The sequence below is a fragment of the Ochotona princeps genome, chromosome 26 (assembly GCF_030435755.1).
Source record: "Ochotona princeps isolate mOchPri1 chromosome 26, mOchPri1.hap1, whole genome shotgun sequence".
NCBI classification, from domain to species: domain Eukaryota; kingdom Metazoa; phylum Chordata; class Mammalia; order Lagomorpha; family Ochotonidae; genus Ochotona; species Ochotona princeps.
Window position 1 is genome coordinate 27,256,839 of NC_080857.1, and position 27,499 is coordinate 27,284,337.

Sequence of the window (27,499 nt, forward strand, 5' to 3'; positions counted from 1 at the left end):
GGTCTGCAATGTACCTATGTCTACTTTCTTATATTCTTTGCCTCTAAACCTCTTGTTATTTTGGCAACCTGTGTGCCTCGTGTGACCGCTACTGCTCTGTAGCAGCTGTTACTTCCCCAACATAGTACTGTCCTCCCCGTTTCTTTGGATCTGTCCACTCATGAATGAATCCAGCTACTTTGCTGACATTTACAGAATCCACTGTCACAGAACTTTATGATAGGAATTGGAAAGTGCCATGTAATTTTTTTCCAAGGTGTGGGCAATCTCTTTGCAAATTTGCTCAGTAAATACTTAATGATGCCTTATTAAGTATTTTCTGGTCCATTTTATTTACATAATCTTATTATTAAACCCCTAATAATATTCAGTTTTCTGAGGCTTAGCAGGCTGATTAATTTTGCTGCTATTGGAAAGCACTTTTGTATACTGATGATTTGTTTTGATGGTTATAAAACGAATGAACACGAGTATGGAATTTTCCTAATATGATTATCTTCTTGTTTTAATATACTTTCATGAACCCTCTTCTGAAGATTCATCAAGAAAGCAATTATTTAGTTACTTCTTTATTACTAAAATATCATATAAATTGTGTTTCAGTAGAATACAGTCACATAAAGAACTCTACATTTGCACCTGTTATTACATTTCAAAAGCTAAACATATAAAACAAAAGTGCAAGTTACACATAACTGCTTTCCATAATTTATATACAACCATAACTGCTGTCTTTCCAAATATATTTATTTTTGTATTCTACATAATACATCATTAACCATGTAGATATCATAAGTCAAAGGGCTACCAAGGTTGGATTTGGGGTATTCATTTTACTTACAGGAGTTGTTTGCTTTGTCTTGCTAAGCTCGTATATTGAGCCAGCCTGGATTATGTGGAATACGATGTTCGGAAATTGTCCTACTATGATGTCATGCAAACTATGTTTTAAAAAGTAAGACAAGACAAAACTAGAAGCTATAAATATGAAAATTACAGAGTTTTAGCTGGTAGACAGGAAACCCAGTCATAATGATGCTAATTTGCAATTTTCAAACAGGATGTAATTGATGGTAGCTTAAACAGTCTAAACAGATTCTGTAATTCACTGGTATGGTTTGTAATGCAGCCAGACAAATGGTTTTGCACATATACAAGGATAGCAGTACCACCTGCCAGTAGGATATGTATGATGGGAAATTTGAATTTCCTTGTGGGTGGTTAAGTAACAAAGGAATGTTGAGTGACACACTGGCCATTCACCATCCTGTGCAGGAGACCAGGTTCATGTGTCATGTTCACAGATTCATCAACTCTGTGTAATTTAGATAAAAGCCACTTGGTGATCATATGCGTTCTCTTGACCCTTCTCAATAGGAAAAGGAAGTAAATTCAAATGGCAAGCCCCCAAAGGTTTGAGGCCTATAGAACAAGTTGGGACAAAAGACCTGAGTGGCCTTAGACTCTTCAAATCTATTTATGTTTTATGTTTTTTTGAAATAAATGCAGAGGTTGAAATAAAGGGCTTTAAAAGTTCTTTTTAGAGCTAACATTCTATATAACTGAGTCTATTAGTGTAGTGAAATCTCTATGTGCAGAATGGGATTTGTTATTGAGGATGAAGTTTATGCGAAAAATAACTGGTGCCAGAATGGTTTCATACTTCTCCTGTCTAGTATATTCCTTGTTTTAGAAAAAGCTAAATTTGTATTCAGTGAAAAGTGTTCAGGAAAGAATTAAGGGGGGAATTTTCTGGTAATATTATGCAGAATAGACCAAATGCTTTTGAAAAGTGTCGTGGTTTAGATGTGGGTTGAGTGAATCCTCTAAATGTTCACGGATTGGAAGTTTGGTCCATAGTGGTGACAAGGTAGCTTATGAGACTTTTATGAGATAGGCTTAGAGGGAAAGAATCATGTCATTGGGAGTTCTGTCTTCCAAGAAAATGAATTCATTCTCATAGGACCTTGGTCAGTTCTTATGAGATACTTGTTAACAACAACAAACAAGGCATGCTGTCTCCCATTCTCTGGCTTCTTGCCTCACTATGTGATTTCTTTCACACGTGGGGTCACTGTTGTGATGCTGTCTGCCATGAACCTTCGCCAGTGCCCAGCCCATGCTTCTGCATTGCTCATGAGCCTTTTGTACTATGAAGGAAGCTTTTCTTTATACGTTTCCCAGCACAAACACTTCATAATAGCAAAAACAGACAAACCAAAATAGAAATGTTTTATTGCAGAAAAAGTAGTCAGCTGGAAAGACTAAGAAGCATGTGATTTGGGGTGAAGGGGTCTCTACAACACGCCCACTGGGACTCACGAAGGCACTTGACCTAGATGGGTATTCAGGCAGGCTTCCCAATAGCTTTATACCATTGCTAAGATTTCAAGAGGTTCTGAAAATCTTTCTTTGCAGGTAATATAGGTATTTTGTTAAGCTATATGTTAATTTTATTTTTTTGCCCTTGATCTTGTGGTACAGGTAAGAAGTAGAGGGTGAACATGCTGATTTTCATTTCTGCTTTTAGTTTTAGCCAGATGGAGAGAGCTTTAAGCCCAGTGTTTATTTTGGAAACTGGGTCAGTTCTTTGTGTCAGCTTTACCCTAGCTTGTACAAAATACTTGTACAAAATACTTTTTTGCCCTTTTCTTTTCTTTAATGAGCTGAGTATTCTATGAGAAAAAAATATTTTTGTGGAACCTAAAGTACTGGGTTATAGGCATTGTTTAAAAAGGTTCACTGGTTTCAGGTGTATAGTTTAGGAGCCAGGAAAAACTGAGTGATGTGGCCTCCATTCCCTCCTTGTTGTATCTCTTGCAGATTGTTTTTTTATTCCATGCTTCTTTTTATGTCCAATCATGTTTTCACCAAGATTCTCAGGTTCTGGAAGGTTGAGGTTTCCCAGAAGACAATAGGATAGTTTCTTGGTTGCCTGTTAAGAGGGTTATACACTTGCAAGTGTCTTTGCCCCTGAAACTCCCTTGTGTCCTTGTGTGACTTGGAATCCTCTGATTCATTCAACACGGTGCTGAGCATCATTCTAAGGATTGGGATTTGGGAGACGGTTGATACTGCTGGTCCTCCATGAACTTGTGATGTGATAAGAGTGACAGACAAGAAGATCACCAAATCATTTCTCTCTCTCTTTCTCCTCTCATCATATCCTTTAATTCTATTCTCATCTCCATTTCCATTGCTACACCCATCTTCAACCTCATCTTTATGCTGTGATTTCAGAACTAAGACTTTAGATAAGGAAATTGGACTTGTAGTCAGAACTTATGTTTTTTTCAGCTCAACATTTTATATTTAGGATAAACTTTGCCTTCTAGTTTATGGTTATATTCATGAACATAAGTTGAATGAATGAATGAGAAAAGTCCAAGCTTAGAATCAGAGAGTCCAGAAAGTATTCTAGAAGGAAGTGACTCTTGAGCTGAGAAAACAGAGCAGGGAAATCAGTGAGGCAGAGCTTTGCAGAGCTTAGACTCTTTTAAATTAAAGCAAAAAAACCCCAAAAAAACAAAAAAACAAAAAACAAAAAAACAAAAAACCACAACCCAGATGTACAAATGAAGGGTCTCCAAAAAAATCTTTGGAAAATGAAAAAAATATGCATACATTTCAAAATTTGTTGCATCAAAATAAGCTCATCTTTTAAAAAATATGAAAAGTGTTCATTTATTGGAGAGGAAGGGAAGGAGAAAGAGAGACTCTTCCATCCATTGGCTAATTCATAATAGCCCATGTACTGGTGAATGTCACCAACAACCAAGACTGGGCAAGGCCAGAGCCAGGAGCTGATAACCCAGTCTGTGTCTTCCACACTGATGGCAAGGACTCAAGTGCTTAAGATGTCACTTACTGTCTCCCATGCATTAGCAGCAAACTGCAACGAGAAGCTGAGCTGGACTTTGTGTTCTGATGTGGACTGTAGATATTCAAAGTGATTTCTTAACTGCCAGGCTAAATGCCCATCCATCTTTTTTTTTTTAAATCTTGAAATTTTATTAACTTCTTTTTACTGTTTTTTAAAATTAAATTTAAAATTTATCATTATTTTCCGTGATCTGGTTTTGTAGTTATCAATATTTCCCTCTCCACCTCCTCTTCCTCTCACTCTGTTTTCCCCTATCTTGTCATGATAGTCACAGCAACAGTCACAGGTCCAACATTCCTCTATTTAAGTGTATCATAGCACTGTAGGTATAGACAATGGTAGACAATCTAGTGTTCTACTGTCAAGGTATATTTAACAGTTTCATTGTGAGTCTTCATTTTATTCTGGAGTACAGATGCATACTGCAATGTATCTTCACTTTCTGGTACACTGGCCTCCACTATACAGTTCATTTATGAAAAAAAAATATATAGTAACCTATATATCTGTTTTATATTTTGCATAAATGTTGCCTTACATAAGAGGGAAATGTGACATTTGGCCTTTTGGGATTGTCTTATTCCACTGAGCTTAATGCCCTCAAGTTGGGAACATTTTGTTGCAAATAGTTAAAATTTTAATTTTATTTGAGAGAGAAAGCAAGAGAAAGACATAGATTCACAGACGCAGAGAAGTTTTCATACCCTGGTTCATTTTCTAAATGCCCACAACAGCCAGGGCTAGAATTCAATTTAGCTGTCTCATGTGAGTTGTAGAGCTCCAAGTCCGTCAACCATCATCAGCTACCTCTAAAGTTGCTCATTAGTGGGAGACTGGATTGTAAGTGGAGCCAGAGCTTGCACTTGGCAATCTATTATAGAATGTGGGCATCCCAAGTAGCTTCTTAACCACTGGGCCAAATGCCTGCTGTAGCACAACTCTTCTAAAATAGGAAAGAGGGAGCGATTATTACTATAGCAAGTGAATAGATTGTTTTTCCCACTGCCAGTCATTCATTTAGTTCAGGATATCTGTTTCGGTTTCGGAGATGTGAGAACTTTCTTTGGGACTCAAGATCCTCTGCTTCACACTGGCTAATATTTCTCTGTTTAAACATATCCTTGCCCTGTTCTGCCATCTTGATTCTCTCTTTGGAGAAATTTCTAAGCCACTCCCTGATAACTGCTTTTTACCTATTTATTTAACATTTATAAAACTTGTGCTGGAATGATGTCTTAAGGGTGCCAGGTGCTGGCTTTGGGCTGTGTATGTCGGTGAGCAGATCATTTTGGGATTGGAACAATATCCAAGTTGATGTTCAGGAAATACTGAAAGCTTTAAAAATGTTCTTTGAAGCTGGTTTATAGTTACTCTTTTAGGCGCTATTTCTATAACCACCTTTTTAGATCCTATCTTTAATGTTGAAATTATTTTTAGCAACCCTTAAATATCTCAGTCTGTGAAGGTCTATTTTTGGGAGCTTCACTTATTTCAAATAAGTGTTAAGGAAAGGACACCTACGTGTATGCCTCTGGTTGGGTACTGGCAAAGAAGATATGTCTAGTACTGGTTGCTCTGCTGAGACTCCAGTTATGACAGCCATAGACCTTGGGATCTTTTCTGACAATTTGGCTTCTTGTGAACTTGACAATCAGTTTCTTGAGAAAAGACAACAAAGGACTTGTTTGGGGTGGCACCCCTAAAACCTCCCCTTATGAGAGGGATATGTTTCATGATACAGTTCCATAGACTCAGGGGCTTATCCTGCTACTGGTTTCCTCTATATTATTACAATAGTATAGTCCTTCAAAAACAGTCATGAGTCCATCATTCTACTATTTAAATTGTAGGTGTAGACAATGGCAGAAGGTCCAGCATCCTATTGTCAGGACATATTTTTTTAATTAAATTTATTCATTAATTACATTGTGTTGTAATTACATAGAATCTGGGATTCTCCCCCCCACCTTCCCTCCATGGTGGGTTCCTCCACCTTGTTGCATAACCATAGTTCAAGTTCAGTTGAAATTCCCTCTTTGCAAGTATTTGCCATGCATAGAGTCCAACATCTTATAGTCCAGTCAAGTCCAACTACTTATTGGGTAGACCCTCTCTGGTATGAGGGCAGAGTCAGCAGAGTATCATCCCGATCAATTAAAAGCCCCAACATACCATCTGCAACAATTAACATCGTTATGGAATTAATTGACATGGTATTGAGCAGTCAACATGTAGTCAGGACATATTTAAGAAGAGGATAGCTGTAAGCAGATTGCACTCCTCAACACTCCCAAGTCTCCTAAAAAGGAAGATTGGGGAAGACACTATGTGCCTTGCAGGGCAAATAGTGGCTTTGATTCTGAGTCAGATGGAAAGCATTTTGAAGATTTGGATCAAAAATGGTCATGATTTGTTCTATGTTATGTAGAAAGATAAATTTTGCTGCTGTATGGAAAACAGACTGTAAGGGTCAGAATGAAAGAAACCAGTTAGATTCATAATCCAGGTGAGAAATGGTGATGGTGCTGATAGTTAAAATTGCTTAGACTCACTCCCCAAATGCCCAAAACAGACAGGGCTGAGGATATGTGGTTCAGACTAACCAGAATGGAAGGCAGGTAAGAGGCAACGAGTCAGGATTTATTTAGGTTGTTACTATCAGTAGCTGTTGTGCTCAGTTGAAGCTGGCCATTTGTCAGGTGGACAGTTATTAGCAGAGTGGTCTTGGGTACAGAGATTTGCCTTGTGGCTTCAGTGATTTCTCTAAGTATTTGCCCTTTTTCCTCATGTTGCACTCTTCGCTGACTCTCTACAGATTCGTTCGTCTCAACCTATATCATTCATATCTTTCAATTTAAAAGTATAAAAATCTGTGAATGAAACACTCAGCCTGAGCTTGCGTCTATCTCTACCTTAACAACTCCCGCACTGATTCTCCTTTCTTTAAGCTTCCTGGGGCATGGATCTTCTCCACCCCTACCTCCCTTCACTCACCAATTGAATATGTGCCTGTGGGAGCAGGCGTGACGGCTCAACTGGTGAATCCTTCACCTCCAAGCACTGGCATCCCATATGGGTGCTGGTCCCAGCGACTCCACTTTCCATCCAGCTCCTTGCTTGAGGCCTGGGAAAGCAGAACAAGGATGGCCCCAAGCCTTGGGACCCTGCCCCTGCTTCAGAGACCTGGAAGAAGCTCTTGGCTTCGATCGGCTGAATTCTAGCTATTGTGGCCATTTGGAGAGTGAACCAGCAGATGATTTTTCCATCCTTTTCTCTGTAAGTCTTCCTTTACAATAAAATATATAAATTTTCAAAAAGAAAAAAAAAAAAGAGAATGTGCCTCTGCCCCTGTGCCACCTGTACAGGTGCATTTGCTGAATTTGGTGGTTTTCATCCATGTAGAAGTATTCTCCTTTGATTCTTTGATGTTTTTGTGTCTTGCTGGTTTTTTGTTTGCTTTGTTGAATCATGTTACTCCCCCTCTTCAATACTGAAGTGATAGTGAGAACCAGTTGTTGGTGGGAACCAGCCAACTCCCACACACCTCCCTGTATCACCTGGCCTGAGAGTCTCACTGTTATAAACCCTGTTTTGTGTGTCCTTGACCCAAGAGTCCCTGCTAAAAGCTGTCAGTCTATAGCAGCCTCTGTAAGTGCAACAGCCCAACCTGAGCTTTGAACTGGCTCACTGTGAGAAATGAAGCCACCTGAGACCACCTACCCACCAAAGGATGGACTCAGAAAGTGGTTGTTTATTTTCTCCTGGGTTCAAAAGCAGTGACCAGATGATGAAACCAGGCTGGGCCCTTTTAGCATTTAGCTCCTCTATATTCCTGTGACACACTGGTCCCTGGCCCCTGTTTCTCACTGACTGAGCAACGTGAGAGGTACAATCTAGACCTGAGCAGCATCTAAGGTTGGGTGGGATAGTAGAAGAATGGGTACCCAGACCAGTTACCAGGCAGATATGTATGAGAGGGGAAGGTGAGAAGAGAAGTTTGACTGTGATTAGGAGGCAACACAGGGAGGGGGCTTGTGATGAGAGGTGGTACCCAGGACAGCACCTTTGGCAGCTGTTGGTTCAGACTGAGGCCAGAAACTAGCATGAACAAGGGTCTTGTGTCTACTGATCACAACATAGTTAGGGTTGTTGATTGCACAAAAAGACTGAAGTACAAGACCTGTGCAGCAAGCTCAGTAGTTAATCCATTATGGTGTTTTCCTCTTCCTCCACAGACCCGTTTGTAGATGGGGACCGAGCTCTGGCATCATGGCTGTCCTAGGGTTAAGCTAAGTTCTCATGAAAACAAAATCATGGTTAACACGTCACAGGAAGGAGAAGGGGCTGCTGGTGTTGCAGAGAGGCTAGAGGCCGTGTGTGAAACATGGCGTACAACTTGTAGGAAGAATCGAAGGTCACAGTGCCAACAGGAAGAGACTACTCGAGAAGGACTTTCTGCCCCTTCACAGCTCTATGGTGGGGAAACCAACAGGGGATTGAGTTTACGACACCACCTTCCCTGCTTCTGAAATGTTCCTGCCAGTCTTTTGTCTCATTATCTCTTTAGTATGATCTGCAGTTACATTGTCTACCTCATCGTCTCAGATCAGAACTAGGACAGAATCAGGGGAGAAGAGAACTTGTCTGGTTCAAGTCTGCATCTCCCGTGTAGCAGGAGCACAGAAGGTGTTCAATAGTGTCTTTTGGAAGACATGGATAGTTTGTGACTCTCCCTATTTGAAATGCTGTAAATTCAAAGCAAAGAAAAATGACCCTCGTTCTCTAGACTGAAGTCCTTCAGTTTACATTGTTGTATGATAGAACTCAGATGTGGGAACAGGTGGCTGATGCCATGTCTCTGTAACAGAGCCAACTTGATGACGCTTGGCCTGCTGTGACACTTTCCCAGGTGCCATTGCTGGCTGCATCTGACCTGGCCCTCTGCACAGCCTCTGAGTGGGAAACAGGCCATACCTTGTTGTCTGGAGTTTTTCCTTTGACACATGTGGAATTTCTTTTCTTGCCCTAGAGAGTTCCTTTTATTCTGCCCGCCTGTGTGTCACTGCCGCTCCTCCCATGTTTTCTGTGAAAAAGACTATGATTTTAACAGTAAAAACAAAATCGCAGAACAGCAACAGCAAAAAGCCATTTGCTATCTCAAGGGCCTGGCAGTTGCAAAGGAAATCTATGCTTTCAAGATGATTGTTTTGGCTCCGCACTTTAAAAATGACTAATTTGAAACTTAAAAGCTGAGCTGCTTTCTTTGTTCTCAGCTGAATCCACATTCTTCTTAAACAAAACAAAACAAAACAAAAACAAAAACAAAAACAAAAAAGCAAACCACCTTCACTGTTTTCTTGGGAAGAAGGCTGAAGAACCAATAGGAGGAACCAGGAGTTAGAAGGGCTGACAACACTTTCTGTGTGTGCCTCATCCTCTATCATGGTTGAGTCCTAGAATAAATGAATTTGTCAGTCCCCCAATCTTTTTGATTTGCTGGTAATAGGAAAGGCGCACATGGAAATGCAAAAGGTTTGCAAGCAGCTGTCTCCTGCAGGCAGGCTGCATGATGAAGTTTGGGTACTCTGTTGTAACGGACAAAAGAAAGTCAGAACTGTCTCATCTTAGAAGCACAAATATCTTCTTTTTTACTGCTGCTGTTGTTTGCTAAATAAATAAATGTATTTTAGTGAAACTTGCATCTTGAAAAAACTGTGTCCTGAGATTTCGGTCTCTTTTTGTTTGTATTTTTTCTTGTTATTAGTATTTTCCATGATACAGCTTTGTAGGTAAAGGGATTCTGCCTTCCATCTCCTCTTCCTCCTGTTCTTTCTTCCTTCACCAGCTGCGCCTCCCTGCCCCCCGCCATATTATTACAATAGTATAGTCCTTTAGCAACAGTCACAAGTCCAACATTCTGCTGTTTAAGTATATTGTAAAGGCAATGGTAGGGAATCGATATTGTCATAGTATACTTAACAGTTTCATGGGGAGTCCTCCCTTTCTTTGGGAGCAGAGATGCATACTGCAGTGTATCTTCACTTTCCGGTATGCTAGTCTCCATTATACAGTTCATCTATGAGAATGTATGTCTGTACAGTCTCTTCTGATGCATGATCAGAGCCTCCGGTGGCTGGGTGACTTTCACTGCTCATTGAGTCATTAGAAGTTTCCAGAGGGAGAGAAAGTGACTATAATGGGATTTGCTGGTTTGCTCCCAAAATGGGCACAATGACCAGAGTTGAGCCAGTTCTAAATCAGGGACCAGAAGCTCCTTCCAGGTCTCCCATGTAGACATCAGTGGCACACACACTCAGACCGTCTCCATCTTCTCTCCCAGGTACATTAGCAGGGAGTTGGATTGGAAGTGGAGCAGCCAGGATATGAATCAGAGCAAATATGGGATGCTAGTATCACAGGCATTGACTTAACTGACTATTCCAGGATGCTGGTTCCTGCATTTTTCCCTGTATTTCCTGAAAATTCATATTTTTTTCTTTTGAGAATGATCTGTTCTTTGTCCATTTCTTGTCTGGATTGGTTACATTTTGTTGCTGAGTTTTATGAATTTCTGATATGTGTGTAGTCTGGGCAAGTTTGTCAAAACAGTTATCTGCGCCTCAGTGGATGGACTTGTGAAAATTCATGAAAGGCATCCTTTGTAAGACTGGAGGGGAGAACGGGGGGGGGGGGAGGGGAAGGAATCTAGGGAGGGGGAAGGGAGAACCCCAGTGCCTATTAAACTGTGTCATTAAAAAAAAAAACCTGCAGTTGTCTGTATGTGGATGAACTTCTGGGTTCTTTCTTCTGTTCCTATACATATCTGGTTTTATACCAGTACCATACTGCTTTAATTATTTAGCTTTGTAGTATGCTTTGAAGTCAGGTATTATGATCCATCTAGCTTGATTTCTTTTGCTCAGTAGTGTTTGGGCTAATCCGGGTCTTTTATGAAAAGCATTGTTACACAGAGAAAAGAGACAGAGAATGGGAGAGAGAAACCTTACATCCATGAGTTCACTGGCTGGGCCAGATCTAAACAGAAACCCTGCAGTGCCAGCTAGGTGTCCTATGTGAGTGACAATGACCCAGGCTCTTGGGTCATCATCTGATGCTTTATCAGGCATATTAGCATGGATGTGGATCAGAAACAGTGCATCCTAGACTCGAACTGGTGACTGTAATGGATGCTGACACTACAGGCAACAGCTTTCCCTACTGCACCACAATGCCGGTCCCCACAGGATATCTTGCTGGGTTATTTTCTTAATGAGTTCTTTCTTTTAGTTCTTTGTAGCTTTTATTATTTGAATGTCATATCTCTAAGACTGGCTTTCTAGTTTTGTTATTCGTTTTCTACAGTTTTCTATGAGTCGTGAGTTTGACAATGAGTTTGTGAACTTCCATAGTAACCCCTTGAGTTCATTGTGAAACTCCTATTTCTGATTTTAACTGTAGTCCAGAATCCTTCCTCATGTCCTCTCTGACATGTGAAAAGAAAAATGAATGGGCTTTTGGAATTAGGGAGGCATGAGGTGTGAGGTTCATCTCTTTCTTAATCAGAGTTTTAGCAAAGTCTTCCAGCTTTAGTCAGTCCCACCTTTGTCCCCTCATTGCCTGAGTACCCATTGGTAACATTCCCTGGGCTGTACAGAAATATGTATTCCAAGTCAGGTCACTTGTGGGCTTTCTCTTCTGCAGGTTTGATTCAGCTTTCTTGTCTCTAAGTCTGACACTAGTCATCCTGTGTTTTCTAGCTTGCAAATTCTTGTCCGTGTTATGTGTTCTAGTGTTTTGTTTGTCATTGTGGCTTTACTATACTTGACATTGTATACTTTACATATACTTTACCTTGTGGCTTTACATTTACTATAATTTTATTTGATTTGGAGAGTTAAAACGTGTGGTTATCTGATGGTACTTCAAATGGTTTGTAAAAATGGCTTATTTTTGTTCAAAATAATAAGTAATTCTTGTCTAGTTTGTTCACACTATGCATTTCCACAAATTTTGGTAGCTCCTCATCCTCACACAATGTTCGATCTTTTGGATTTCAGCTGAGTTTCTTTCTGTTTTTCTGGTGTGTTCATTCTGCTGCTTCTAGTTTCTCCATCACTTGTTTATTGTCCGGAATTCTGCAAAACATCAGTCCCCACTGGTATTTGACTCAAGCGACCTGTCAGTAGAAAATATTCCATCTTGTTAAATCCAATAAAAGCCCTTTGCTATACCATAACCTGCAAGTTTACTGTCTGCTTGAAATCCCAGGTAATCTGGGTCAGTTCTGCTCTTTGAATATGCTGTGATGTCCTGGACAACCTCTGCTGATTCTCTCTCTATGTGTTAAATCCAGGATTTCTGATCCTACATCATTCCTCAACCCCTATTCCAGTAGAACATCTTCCCCCAGGCCCGTAAATATACAAACTGGCACTGTAGATATCAGGTATTCACTAGGATAAGACACGAGTCTAATGTTTTCGTCTAAGGCTATAATTTAACTGAAGGAAGGTGTGAAGTTCACCAGCTTCAGGAATGAAGCTGGACTTAAGCACCTTCTGAATTTAATGTCAGGATTTTGTTAAATTTGTTAGACTAGATGTGGTCCACAATAAAGGAGTGAAAAGAAAAATCACCATCAATACTTTAACTTCAGAAACCACTGGGGCGAAAATTTCTACTCTATCAGCCTCTAATAAGCAGCATTCTGTCTTCCTCGTAGAATTCATCACAATGCTGTTCGGATTTGTTGATAACCCTGTTACATGTGTTTTTCGGTTTGTGTTTGGGCTGAAACACTGTCAGCTGGTGTGCTTTGGAAACAGCCAGTGTAGGATGAGAACATATGTGCCTTTGATGAAAGCTGCTTCTCAGTTAAAACGACTGCGACTCCTGTGAAGCTGTATCTTGTGAACATTGTTATATAATTACTGCCTTGAACATTTTTGGCTTGAGTCACAAGTAACTAGATTGCTAGTGTCTGGGTCTATTGGCAGAGGAGGGATGCAAATTAAATGGTGATTGGAATATGTGTGCTGTTAATGAAACTTTGCCTTCAAAAATTTAGAGCAGGCAAGGACTAATAAAAATCATCATGCTAAGTAGTAAAAAGAAACCTTTAAAAGTATCATGATTAAAATCTGTGCTCCCTTTATAAATGGAACTGGCAGAGTATCTGGGATAGAGAGAGGGAGAAAACGATGTGCAATGAGATCAGAAAGATAATGGAATTGGGTAGATCATGCCGTGATCACGTAATGGGGACTTCCAGTGGGTTCTGAATGAAAGATAATCTGGACAATAAGATGCTGGACTCTGTGCTTGGTATATGCTTGCAGTGAAAGAATCTCAACTGAATTTGAACTGTGGCAATGCAACAAGGTGGAGGAATCCACCATTTGGGGAGGGTTTGGCGAGGGGTGGGGGGAATCCCAGTACCTATAAAACTGTGTCACATAATGCAATGTAATTAATAATAAAAAAATGCTAAAAAAAGATAATGTGATCTGACAAATATTTTAACGGAGTCAATCCAAATGTGTAAACTCTAAAGTAACAAAGTGGGAGGGGAAGAGACAATTCCAGAAGGATTTTTGCAATCTCCTTGAGAGATGAAGATGACTTGGACAAAGACTCTAGCAACGAAAAGGCAGGAAGTGCTTAGACTGTGTTTAGCCTAGAAGTTCAGGCACCTATGTTTCACATTGCTTAGTTTAATTCATGGCCCTATCTCCTGACTTTAGACTCTTCCTTGTCCTCCTCTTCTTTCATCTTTTTTTTAATAAAGATTTTGTTTTATTTTTATTGGAAAGTCAGATATACAGAGGAGAGACAAAGATTTTCTATTCACTGGTTCACTCCCAAAGTGGCCGCAACAGCTGGAGCTGAACCAATCTGAAGCCCGCAGCCTGGAGCCAGGAGCAAGGAGCTTCCTTTGGGTCTCCCGTGCAGGTGCGGGGTCCCATGGCTTTGGTCCATTCTATACTGCTTTCCCACACCACAAACAGAAAGCTGGAAGGGAAGTGGAGCAGTTGAGCAACAAATTGGCTCCCATATGGGATCCCAGTGCATGCAAGGTGAGGACTTTAGCCACTTGGCCACAATGCCGAGACCATAGATTCCTTCTAATGAAGACCTCAGGAAGCTTAATGAAGACAAGGATGGCTTACTTCAATGGTTTCCTACCACCCACAAGGGAAACCCACATTGATTCCCAGCTCCCAGCTCCCAACTTTGGCCCCAAAGTTATAGGTATTGGAGGCATTTGGGGATTGTGGCAGTAGATGGAAGCTCCATTAAACAGTCTAGTTCTCTTTACCTCTCAAATAAACTTACACAAACGGATTAATACATGTTGACCTATACACTCCTATGGATATGGAAGAATTTGAGGAAAGCAAAGGTTTATTTTTCTTCCTTTTTGGAGAAAATGAATCATGGATTTTGCAGTCTTGGACAGATTTGATGCAATTTTGGGGGCAAAAGCTCTAACCTCTCTTGGCCTCTTTTACCTTATCTTACAAAAATAGGGAAATGATATTACTTCTGTAATTGGATTCTTGTAAGAACCAGATAAATTAATATAAAATGTGTGCTGTAGTGATTAACACGTTTTAAATGGTGAACACACTTTTTGTTTTTTCTAAAAACATTTATTCAGGTACTCATGAATTTTCATTCATAGTCTTTCACTGAGGCCATACAATAAATCCAGAACTCGCCCACCCGAATGAGCACATAATCCATATACTTCTTTGTTAAGCTCTCTTTGAAGATCTTTTCCGTGATTTCACCCAAGTTTAGATAAATCTGAGCAACGTGATAACTCTGCCGAACAAGAAAGGAGGCTATCACAGTGTGACTTCCTCCACAGGAGCACATGATGTGTCTCACAGAACAGTCTTTTGATTTCTGGATGCTGATTCATTCTGACTCTTATCCACAAATGCTTGTTTCTCCAGTCTCCTGTTGGAGCTCACTGCATTTTATTGATACTATTAGAAAATTCAAATTTGGCTTGCTTTATTTTTAGTCACTTGCCAACTCTGTCTTCTTCAAGCATTGCTGGCAGTGGCATAGTTACTGAATTGGCAGGCTCTCCCAAGTGTCCCGAGATGATCACACAAACTCATTTAAAACCATTAAAGTTTTGTTTCCATCCCCTTCCTAGTACTTTATTGTGATAAACTGCATAAAATGTAAAAGTCCCCATCCTAGCAATTTTGAAATTTATACTTTAGTGGTATTAAATAATTTCATAATGTTGCACAACCATTATTACCAGCCATCTCCGTAACTGTTTTGGTTTTATAAAGCTAAACTTCTGAAGCCATTGAGTGATCCACTCCATTCTTCTTCCTCTTATCCTCTAGCAACCACCATTCTATGCTGTGCCTCCAAGAATTTGACTACTCTGGGTACCTCATTATGGGTGGACTCATATTATTAGTCCTTTTGTGACTGGTTTATCCCACTTTACTTAGTGCTTTCAGGTTCCTCTAGGGGGTAGGATATGTGAGAACTTCCTCTTTTTCTCCCACATTTTGTTTATCCAGTCATCTGCCAGTGAATGCTGTTCACTGCTATCAACTTAGTGCTATCAACTTAGGTGTGCAATTATCTCTTAAAAATTCTACTTCAAGTCTCTCTGTCTACTATTCTATCTATCTATCTATCATCTATCTATCTAATGTCAGAGGGAGGCAGAATGAGAGAAAAGGGGAGAGAGAAATATATTCCTATCAATTGGTTCACTCCCCACGTGTTAGCAGTAGCTGGTGCTGGAAGCCAGTTCTCCTGTGTAGGTGGCAGGAACCCAACTGTTTGAACTATCGCCTCTGCCTCCCAAAATACATAACGCTAAGATGCTGCATCCAGGAATCAGCGGTGGGAACTGAGCTCATGAACTCTGATTTAGAAGGCTAGGCTAAACACTTGCCCCTGTTTTCATTTCTGTTGCATATATGCCCAGAAATAGAATTGTCGAGGCATACAATCTTTCTATTTTTAATGTCTTGGGAGCGCTATCACACTGTTCTCCTGAATGGTGTGGCGGTGGCACCTCACTTGCCAATCAACAGTGCACAAGAGTTCTAATTTCTCCATAAACTCTCAGGCACTTTTAATTTTTCTGCTAGTACTCTTTGCATAAGTTCTTTGGAATAAAGATCTCTTCAAGTCCTTTGCCCATTTTCAATTCTGGCAGTTTGCTTTTGTGTTGCCTGAAGTTTTCTTTTTAAATGTTTGTCTCCTGTGGGATTATGAAGTCTCCTAGTGGTCTCATTGCCCTCTGGTTTGGCAGTCTTTATTCTGTGTGAAATTAAGGACAGGCAGAGCAGTTCACAAGGTCTTGTGCATCTTACCAATCATCAACACTGACCTACAATGGTGATATGGATTGAATTGTGCTGCTCGTATATTAAAGCTTTCTATATTGTGATTGTATGGAAGCCACAAGAGTGAATCTCTAATCTGATGGTACTGGTGTTGTTGTAAGAAAAGGGGAAGAAGTAGCTACTTGCTGCAGAAATTAGATCCCTGTCGGCGATGCCCATAGCCCATGTCAGAGTGCTGGTTCATGTTTAAGCTCCTCTACTTCCAGTCTAACATCTTGCTCATATGAATTCTGGGAAGCAGTAAGTGGTGGGTTGATACCTGAGGTCCTGCTACCCAAGTGAGACTTGGGTTGAGTTCTGAGTTCTTGATTTTGGCCTGGACAGGCTCCTGTAAGAATTTGGAGAATGGACCGGAAAATGGTAGACGTCTCTTAGTTTATCTTCATCTTTCTTTCAAACAAACAAAAGGGGCAAAAAGGAAGAAGAGGAAGAGACAATACAGTGAGAAGGTAGCACTCTCAGCCAACTGTGCTGGCTCCCTGATCTCTCAGAGTCCACAACTGTGGAAAACAAAGGTACTTGGGCAAAAATGTCCTAGTTCTTTCTTTTTCCTATTCATTGCTGTTAGCATTCTTGGGATAATCGTTAGTGCTTTCTAGACTTTGGATTTTACAATAATTTGGTTAACTACCTTTATAGGAAAAGAATGCCCTTGTTTGGGTTTTCCATAACTGAACATCTAACTTCAGGTTCCAGAATTAGATCTCTAAGTGTTTATTGTGGCCTCATGTCTCAGACTATGAATCATGTTAGTCATGTAGGCCCCAAAATATTGGTTTCTTGTTGGGAGTTTAAGGGTTAAAAGAAACCAGGCATACATGCCTGGATGGTGGGAGAAGGTTGATTAATATTATAGTTCTCTCTTCTGCCTGTGAAATACAGAATGAATAGGTATCTGTGTCTCTATATATATCTATTGTGTCATATATAAGTATACATTTTGGGCTGACTTATATGTGATTTTTGAAGAATATTCATGTGGTGCTCAAAGAGAAAAATAAAGCTGTACTTCTGGGGAACTTACAAGGAGGAAGAAGCATTTAGTGGATAGTTAACTATGCAAGCCACAGTTACACAAAAGAAAGAACATATGGTTGAATGCCATACATTAGTTTGTTTTAAGTCTTTTGTGGTTTATTTTAATTTAAAATGAGTGTGTACTTCAATTAGTCTTGAAATGGGGATAAGAAGGCATATGTCTTTTAGTTAAACAGTAGTTTATGTGGTATTCTCTAATTTTTTTTTTCTTGTTGAGAGACCTAAATTTTCAGTAACCAACAAAATTTGGTCCATAGAGACCAGGGCTACATTTTAGTTATTTATCTTTGCTAGTTTGCTTAATATGATTATTTTTTTTGCCAGGGATTGACAAAAGAAAATACTTAAGACATACAACTTGATGTTTTTATTTTCATAAATTTTGAGGTGATTATTACAATAAAACAACTTTACATATCAATTACTTTATAGGGACTGTGTGTTGAGAATACTTAAGATCTAGTCTCTCAGTGATCTGTAAGCAAATAAATTGTTCAAGACAGACTGAGGCTATTTGTTAGGATACATTCATTTCATAAGTGCACGTTTTTACCTGTTGATCCTGTCCTCTACTCCCTGGGCCCTTCTATGCTCTGGGTCTGTGGGTTCGATGTTTTTAGATTCCACATGTGAGACAATGCATTATTGTTTTGTGCTGATTTCGCTGAACATAATGTCCTCCAGGCCTACCCATGTTCCTGTGAAGAGCAGGTAATTCTTTTCCTCTTCAAGGCCAAACATTATTCCTCTGTATGTGTGCCCCTCCACGTATCAATTTTTCCTGATGCATTCATCTAGTGATGAGAACCTGGAATGTTTCTATGTCTTGACTGCTGTGTATCATGCTGAAGTGAGCATGAGAATGCAGACACCTGTTTATAATGCTGTTTTTCTTTGGGTTGATAACTTGAAGTGGAATTGCTGGATCATACCCATGGTAGTTTCATATTTACTATTTTGGGGGAATCTTCATATTATTTTTCGCATTGACTTTACTAATTTATAATCCCATCAGTGGCATATGAGTTTCTGCTTTCTTTGATCCTCACCAATGCTTGATATTCCTTTTAAAATGCATTTATTTATTTGAAATGCAGAAAGAAAAACAGACAGACAGATGGACAGAGCCATCCTCTGCTGGTTTATTCCCAAAGCTGGGAGCCTAGCTTTACCATGTGTTTGGTAGGAAACCCATCACATGATCTCTTACTTCCCTAAGGTATACACTAGCAAGAAACTGGATTTGGGAACGCAGCTGGAACTCCAATCCAGGAACTCATATTCGGTATGTGAGTGTCCCAAGTGACAGCTCAGTTAAGCTGCTGCTAAGCTACTGCCTTCCTGGACACTTATGATTGTCTGAGCTCTTGTTCATATCCATTTGGGCAGGTGTGAAGTAGCGGCGTTGTGGTTTTGTCTTGCCTTTTCGTGATGACTGGTGATGCTGAGCACCTACTCATGTTCAACTTGGCTATTTGTAGTTCCTTTTTCAGAAGTCCCTATTCAAAGTCAGATTGGTTTCTTGGTTGTTTAGTTGAATGAATTCCATAGATATTTTGTGCTTTAACCCCTTGGTAGGTAGTTTTCAAATATTCATATTGATCAGTCCCTTTGCCAGTTGAAGGCCTTGTCTTTGTGCATTATGAAATCGGATCAAAGCCAGGCTGGTAGCATACTCCAGTTTCCCAGGATACTGATGGCTCAGAACATGGTAGACCAGGATGACGTCCTCTCCAGAAGTCCATCACATTCATTTGAAGAGATTCTTTTTCTTTCACTTGATGTATTACACATTCGATTAGGGTTAGAGATACTACATAAAAAGTCCTCAGAGACATTAATATTTTATTTTAAAGGGTAAGTTTAAATCGTCTTTCTTTATGCAGAAGAGTTACAGGTTTTTGGCTTCTTCTTTTGCTTTGGATTAATGAGTAGATTTGTGGTTAGCAAGAAAGTGGAAAAAAAACCAATCTTGACTTCTTGCAACCATGTTTAATTACAGAACACACTGAGCCACATTTGGCCATTTTTTTCTGTTTATTTCTGAAATAATGTCAGCTTTTCAAGCCAGCCACAGAACAGGTTTTGCAGCTCTACAATAAAGGATAAAAATAAAATGAATGTTTTGGGAAATGCATTGAGATAGCCAAAGATAGAACACCTTACAAAAGCACACAGGCATTGGTAGGCATGATAAATTAAACATGCCGCCGTTAAGTGATAACACAGGGCAATTAATGTCTTTAATTGCTTTATTGAAACAAAAAGCCTTTTTGCAGTTTGTATAATTTCTCTGTGTAATGAGAATACTGCATACATTTGCAAATGAACGCAGGATCTCTGATGTAGGGAATTTGGCTACTGTATATCTCTTTGTATTTTTAGTTTTATTTTAAAATCGTATTTTACCTTTGTATTGTGTAAATTCTGATTTGCTAATGAGATTAATAAGTAATTAGAGAAGAGCAGATAAATGAAATTTATTTTAAGAAATTTAAAAGCTGAATAATTTATGATATTTCAGATTTCATGGCTTAATGAATCTTATTTTCAAGTGTGTAATTTTTATTTCTCGGTGTGAATTAGTTTATTTCAGGGACTTTTTAAAATAATCCAGACCAGCACCCACAGTTGCACTTGCAGGCCTGAGACATTAGCAGGCTCCCCTTGCAGCTCGGGGAAGGGTGAGGAGCGTAAGAAGATAGGCACCACATTGTCAGCCACATGGGATTTTGCTCCTCAGTGTATGGAAAGGGAACTAAAAGATGAGTCTATTTTGCTGCAAAAAAGCAAAAATTGAGGCCCATTTGCACTAAGTTATGCATTGATTGTGAAAGTGACTATGTCTGAATTTCAACATTTTTGGCATCAAAATAGATTTGAGAGAGAATGGGAGAGACAATCTTCTACCCACTGGGTCACTTTCCGAATGGCCGCAACAGCCTTAGCTGAGCTGAGCTGAAGCCAAGGGCAAGGGGCTTCTTCGGGGTCTCCCACGTGGGTTTAAGGGGCCTAAGCAGGAAGCTGGATTACAAGTGCACCTGCCAGGACTTGAACTGGAACCCATAAGGGATGCTGGCGCTGCTGGCAGAAATTTATCTTTCTTCATCACAGCGTTGGCCCTAGATTTGTCTTTTAAGTGTGTGTGTGTGTGTGTGTGTGTGTGTTTCATGAACTATTTGCAGTTCTTCCTAAATCTAGCTTTTTAGCATACTTGAAATAAACTATGGAGCAAATTTATCCTTCCCTCTAAATCCCTTGCTCCGTGCTCTAATTGAAGAGATTTTGTTTCCCTCGTTCCTTCATTGAACCCAAAGCGGGTTTTTAAGTTTACTGAGGGAGCTGCACAGAGGAATGAAGCCTGCTGCTCTGAGGAGCTGGGACCTGTTGCTGCTCCCGAGGCATACCGTATCCCGACTCTACTGTGTCTGTCAGCTGTCTTCATTGCCTGGTCCTGTGCAGGACCCCAGCTCCCCTGCACCACTTAGCCTGATGAGCAGCAGTGCCCTAATGTGCCACTGCAGGATAGTCTCCATTTCTCATTTAGTTGGCAGAATGAACAAAAAGATTGCCAGCTTATAGTAGAGATGGGCAAATTCCCCCCAAACTGTCATGCGGTGAAAAAAGGCAAGGCATTAGGAATAATTGTATGTAGGAAGTTGTATTGATTTACCAAAGTAATTGATATCATCTTGCCAAATTTGGGGAACCTCAGATGTTCTGGGTGTTTGCCTGCCCTACCTTCCTGAAGCGTCTCTGACCTCCCTTTCTTTTTTTATACATTTTATTATTATTCTTATTATTTTATAGTGCAGTTTCATATTCCCTTATCCCCTCCCCAGTTCCCCCCCCCCAGTTCCGCTATATCATTACTAACATATATTTCTTCATATTCAGTCATATGTCCATCATTGTGGGCATGGACAATGGCAGAGAGTCCAGAATCCTATTGTCAAAATATAGTAAACGGTTTCATTGTAAGTCCATCTTTGTCTGGAAGCAGAAATGCATACCACACTACATCCTCATATCTGGATGTTAGTCTCCATTTCACAGCTACTGTACATCCCCTTAAATGAAAAGTCATGTTTCAAAATCAACAATAGAAAGAAAAGAAGAAAATTAAAATGCCATGAAGTTAAATGACATGTTACTAGATATGACAGTCTCCATTACACAACTACTGTACATCCCCTTAAATGAAAGGTCACGATACAAAATCAACAAATAGAAATTTACAATGCCTGAAGTTAAATGACATGTTACTAGATATGACAGTCTCCATTACACAGCTACTATACATCCCCTTAAATGAAGAGCCACAAAACAAAATCAACATCTGGGAGAAAAAAGAAATTAACAACACCAAGAAGTTAAGTAACATGCTATTAAATGACTAATATGTAGCTGAAGAAATGAAAGTCAAGAACCTTCTTGAAGAAAATGATGCTACCGTATGATATACGAGTCATTGAATGATTTAATCAGAAGGAAGTGTTTTGAAGAGATGAAACTAACAGAAAATAACAAAACCCATGTGATATAGTTTCCGCTAATCTTTGTTGAAGTGTGTCTCCTCCAGACAATAAGCAGATTAAGGCAAACGGGAAGAACATCCCAGTAAAATGACAACAGAAGACTAAACCAATGAACAACCCATTGCTAAAATGACAGGACCAATGTAACACCCATGTATATTAAACTCTGAATGTAAATGGCTTAAGCTTAATCAAACATCATATCCTTGGTTGGAGATGCTATGTTTAAAACTAATGATGTTCAGTAGACTGTTTGACTCTCTGTACTTCGAGATGGAGAAAGTGGTTGATTCTCTCACATTGTCCTTAGGTGACATAATGAATACGCAGACAGTAACAGTGGATACCATTTATTTAACTTCCATGGTGTACCAGGTGGATTCTGTATATTTTCTCATTTTACAGTGAAAGCATGATTCTTTTCCTGGAATATCACCTATGAATCTAAATGCTTTACACACACATGAATTTATTTCATCTGCCAGATGTTGGAAGATGGGATATTCTACTTCCCACATTTTATACAGGACATAAAAGTGAATAAGAAAGGTGAAGTAAGTGCTAAAAGTCACCCCGTAAGGAAAGAGCAGAACCTGTTGTGGAGGTCTTGGCCAGCCTGCATGGTGAGTCACTGTCAGTTACCATCTGAGCAGTACTCACTCACCTGCATTGATGCCCGATTGTGGTAGAATGCATTCTGAGCTTTATAAAATGCAGAAGAAGTTACATCAAATACAGCAGTTACATCATTACTAAAAGTTCACGGGAAAGATAGTTATATGGATGTATTAAGGAAGTATATTCAAAGGTAATTATATGGAAGCTCTAGGGAAGATAGGTATAATTTTTGTTTTCTAAAAAAACTGAAAATAGTTTCATTTTTTTCTGATGATGAATATAACATATACATGTGAAAAAATAAAACAATATTGAAAATGCAAATGCGAGGTCAGTCACTGGAAACTCTACAACCTGGAGGTATTAGGAAAACTACTCTTATTGATATTGCTGTTATGCCCCTGTACAGATAAATGTATACACACAATACATATGTGTCTATGTATTATGACACGTTATATATCCATGTTGCATGAATATGCTTTTCGTGTGTTTAAATCTAGTTGTAAGTTTGTAATGTGTTAGAGTTACCTTTCTGTAGCAATGAATGTAAGTACGGCAGAACTTCAGAGGAAGTACATGGAAAGATGGAATTGGAAGATAAACTTACTTTGGGGCAAACAAATTTGACATCCTTACAGAACATTTCATAATATGAATTCTCTATGAGTGTTTTGGAGAACTCTTGTATGCATGGATTTCAAAATTCTTTGCACTAAATAAATTTATGTTTAGTTTCTTTATCCAGAACTTTTTGACATTCCCTGACATACAGCATGACTTTGAATGACTGTTTGGTCCTGCTTTGTGTGGCTACACCATGACATGTCTATCCTCTGACTGATGAACATTTAAATCTCTAATATTACAAACAATTTGATAACAGCATGACTTCCATGCTATGTGGTAGCATTGTGTACTAATCATCTGCCTGTGGTGTCAGCATCCATATGGGTGCTGACTCAAGTCCCAGCTACTCCATTTCTGATCCAGTTCCCTATGAGTGGCCTGGGAAAAGCAGCAGAGGATGGCTCAAAGCCTTGATTTCCTGTACCCACAGGGGAGACGTGGAAGAAACTGCTGCCTCCCCACAGCAGCTTGGCTCAGCTTTTGCTATTGTAGCCATTTGGGGGGAGTGAATGGTACATAGACAACGTTTCTCTCTGTCTCTCCCTCTATCTGTAGCCATGGCTTTCACAAATCTGACATTTGCACAGCTACCTATTACTGAGCAAATTTGCCAAAACTGGCTTAGTGGCATAAAGACCATATGTGTTTTTATTTGGTTTTATAATGCCAAGTTTTTCAATTGTAATGACTTACTCTATTAAGATAGTTTAATTATGCCAATTTTTCTGCTTCCTTGCAAATGTCAATTTAATCATTGAAAATGATCACTGCCTGAGAGTCGTGGGCTTTGTTTTATTTCAAGCATTTGAATTAGTGATATTGAATGTATTTATTATGCCTATCGACTGTTATGAATTCTGCAAATTACTTATTGATGTCCTGGAAGCACTGTTTCTATCAGTATGCATTTTTAAATTTTTATGATGTTTCTTACACATTAACAAGATTATTGCCTCTCTTGTGTGTTGTAGATAGTGTTTCAAAGTTTATCATTTGCCATAACGTGAATTAAAAACAAACATTTTTTGAACTGGGTTTGTTTGAAACGCAGAATCCCAGACACAGGGAGAGAGATTTTACAGCTGCTGGTTCACACCCTAGATGGCCCAAATGGCAGAGACTGGGCCAGGCCGAGCTGGATCCTATCCAGGTGCCCCATGTGGGAGCAGGGGTCCAAGGATTCAGGCCCTCTTCTGCTGTTTTCTCTGGCACATCAGCAGAAAGCTGGATTGGAAGCAGAACAGTCACTAGGACTTGAACCCACACAAGTATGGGATGCTGGCATTGCAGGGAGCAGCTTAACCTGTTATTCCACAACACTGACCCCAGGAATTTACATTTTTACGTAACCAAACAAATCTTTTCATTTCAGGCATGAGGGCTACTCTTAATAAGGGCTCTTTACTCCAACATTGTTGAAATGATCTCTTTTCAAGAACTCAAAGAAAGCCAGGGCATGTAACCGTTGCTGGCATGGCAGTCGCTGTAGAGCTTACTAAAAGCTTACAGGAACCTTGTCTTTTTAAGAAAAAGTATTTTTTAAGGTAAGACTTTGTTTTCATTTACATTATATTGCAAGGCTTAGCGGCTCTGCTAAGGAAGGAATTCAACAAATAAAAAGATCATGGTCAAAAAAATAATATGGAAGAGATAAATAAATAATCTGACGGGAAGATGATCATAAAAGTGATAACTGTAAGATCATTGATTTTACAATAGCCTGTAATTCATATCAATTTGCTTCAGAAGTATTTAAAACAGTTTGGTGAAACGCCATACTCGCAGCAAAGCTGATGCACACAGGTGTCATTTTACGGTCTTTTAAGTTTTGTATTTTAACTCCCACAAGTAAGGGAAAGCAGCTGGGGTTCGTCTTTTTGTGCCTTTTGTGTTGCACTTAACGTTTTAACTTTTAATACCATTAATATTTCTCTGGTGAGTTAATGATGAGGTAGCGAATAAAACTCATTGCAACTGATGTCTTGGAAGAGAATAGAGGTGATTGTGATCCAAAGCCATGCTTTCAGCTGTGCCTTTACACCAAGATCTTTTCGGAAGATGAAAGAAAAAAGGAAGGTGAAACGACCTGCATCATGGTGAAGAACGTTGTCCTCTTTTGATAGAAAGATTAGGAACTGAATCCCAGACTGTTAATATGATCCTTCTAGTAGTAATCGGATTCCGGTTCAGTCTTTGGAAAGGAATTTCGGTAGGAAAGCAATTAGATGTTCAAAGAAAAGAGTCCTGGGAATGTTCAGTATTAAGAATAACGTGGGGTTATGCTTTGGATTTTTAAGAATTAAGAGGATGATGGCCAAGTAGTTAAATGAGTTTGTTAAAATGGGTCAGCAAGAGTGATGATCAGAATGCTTGGTCCATTTTCAGGCAGGCATATTGAGCAAATTCTTATCTCATTTCCAGTATGTAGTCAGAGCAAGTATTAAGCAGGATTTTACATGTACAATTAGAAAGGATTTTATGCTTGGTATTATACTGGATTTTCATGCAGATAAACTTGTCATTCGCAGAACACTTTCAGTCTTCGAAGTCAGATTTTACTGTTAAAATACAAACATGGATATAAATGTAGATATCACATACTTGATGAATTATTGACACTAGCCTGGATCCAGTGATTTTTCAGGAAGGCATATTATTGAGACAATATATAAAAGTGAGACATATTTTGCTTTTTTTGGTCCCCCTCTCAGGTTCAAGTTAGTAAGGATCTATAGGTACATGAGATAAACAGAGCTCAATGTCATTAAACAAATTCAAAAGTTTAGTGCAGAACAGTAGAGGTTCTATAAAGAGTACTTCAAAAATTTTGTCAGAAATGGAATTTCATGACAGGTTATTTTTTTCCTCGCAATAGTTGAAATTTATGCATATAAACAGTTTTCAAAAGTTTATGGAAAGGGAGTGTTATGGGAAAAACACTGTTACGATGTCAAAAGTAGTTTTGCCTGCCAAGAAATTAATCTTTTCTTCCCATTTTCCTTGAATTCTTGAGGCTCCCTCTGTAACCACACCAAACTAGAAGAGCAGATCTTATGACTGTGGCAAAACAAAATACCCTTGTTTTGTATTGGCTTCTCTTTAATGGCAGTTGAATATGTTTTAAACTGCAAACTGGGCGTTTCCCTAATTCATTCCTTTGGGCTGAATTCTCCAACTCCTCACTCCCAGCTGGAACGTGGATGCTCTAACTGTGTGAACTGATCTTTGATCTTTCAGGTGTCAGTGATGGAGTTTTTGGAACATTGCCTGCATGTCCCATTATCTGTTATTTTTATCCTCGTTGAGACAGTGGTCATGACAACTGAATTAAACCCATCTTTGGGATTGAGGAGATGGTTTTATGAATCCCAGCACTTATCCGCACCTGTGTCACCCTGGAGTCCTCATCCTGGGGTCCTGATTGGCTTGTGCTTCTCCCTGCTTCAGTCGAGTTGTTCAGTTCCAGAGCTTTGATGCATTCTTAAAGCCTGCTGGCGGTATTTTCTGGTCAGATGCTTTTCAAAACAGCATTCAAAATTAAGATAGGAGTGGGGAAAGGTGTTTTGTCCTTAGAGAAGTGGAAAAAAGACCTCACTGGTGCCTAAACTTTATTGTTTTCATATACTAAGAGGTTTCATTGAGTCAAGGCTTTTCCCAAGTAAATTACTTCTCACATTAGGTTTCCTGTCTCTATCAAAATTAAGCCATGGCCCTAAGAAGCACTTGATAGTTTGACAGCCTTATGCAAAATCCTGAATACGGTCCTGCTCTCCATAAAGCATTTTCTCAAACATTTATTATACATTTCTTGGGAAAACATTCAAAATTATTTCTTTGTTGAAAGCACAGAATATTTTCATTATATATAGTCCCCATATTGTGCATTAGAACAGAACTTTTTCTCTTATGTAATTATGGCCTAGCACCCAAGCTTTTCCTTTCTCTCTCTCCTACTCTCCCCAGCCTCTGGTTGCTACTATTTTAATCTCAATTTGTATGAGGTAAGGTCTTTTTAGATTCCACATGTGAGTGAGATTATGTGTTACTTGTCTTTCTGTACCTGGTTTCATGCACTTAGTATAATGACCTCCAGTGTCATCCACTTTGTGGCAAATGGCAAACTTTCATACTTTTTGTTTTATGACTGAATAATATATTATATTTGTGTGTGTGTGTGTGTGTGTGTATCTCCAATTTTTTTTTCATTTGTTGATGGACAGCTACTTGTTCAAGCACAATTTCCTTACTGATCAAGAAGGAGTTTGGGTGCTCATCTCTTATCAAAACCCTAGTTACTATTAAAGAGGCAATTCATATGCAATGGTGTTGTACTGCCTGACATCAAATCTATTTTCAAGTAGAGTAATTGATTCTGTTTTAGGTAGCAATGATCACCA

General features: G+C 39.3%; 1 protein-coding gene across 1 annotated transcript in view; it reads left to right on the forward strand.

The window, feature by feature from the left end:
- KCNH5 (potassium voltage-gated channel subfamily H member 5) overlaps positions 1 to 27,499 on the forward strand; it is a 240,630-nt gene that overhangs the window by 81,599 nt on the left and 131,532 nt on the right. The window lies entirely within an intron of this gene.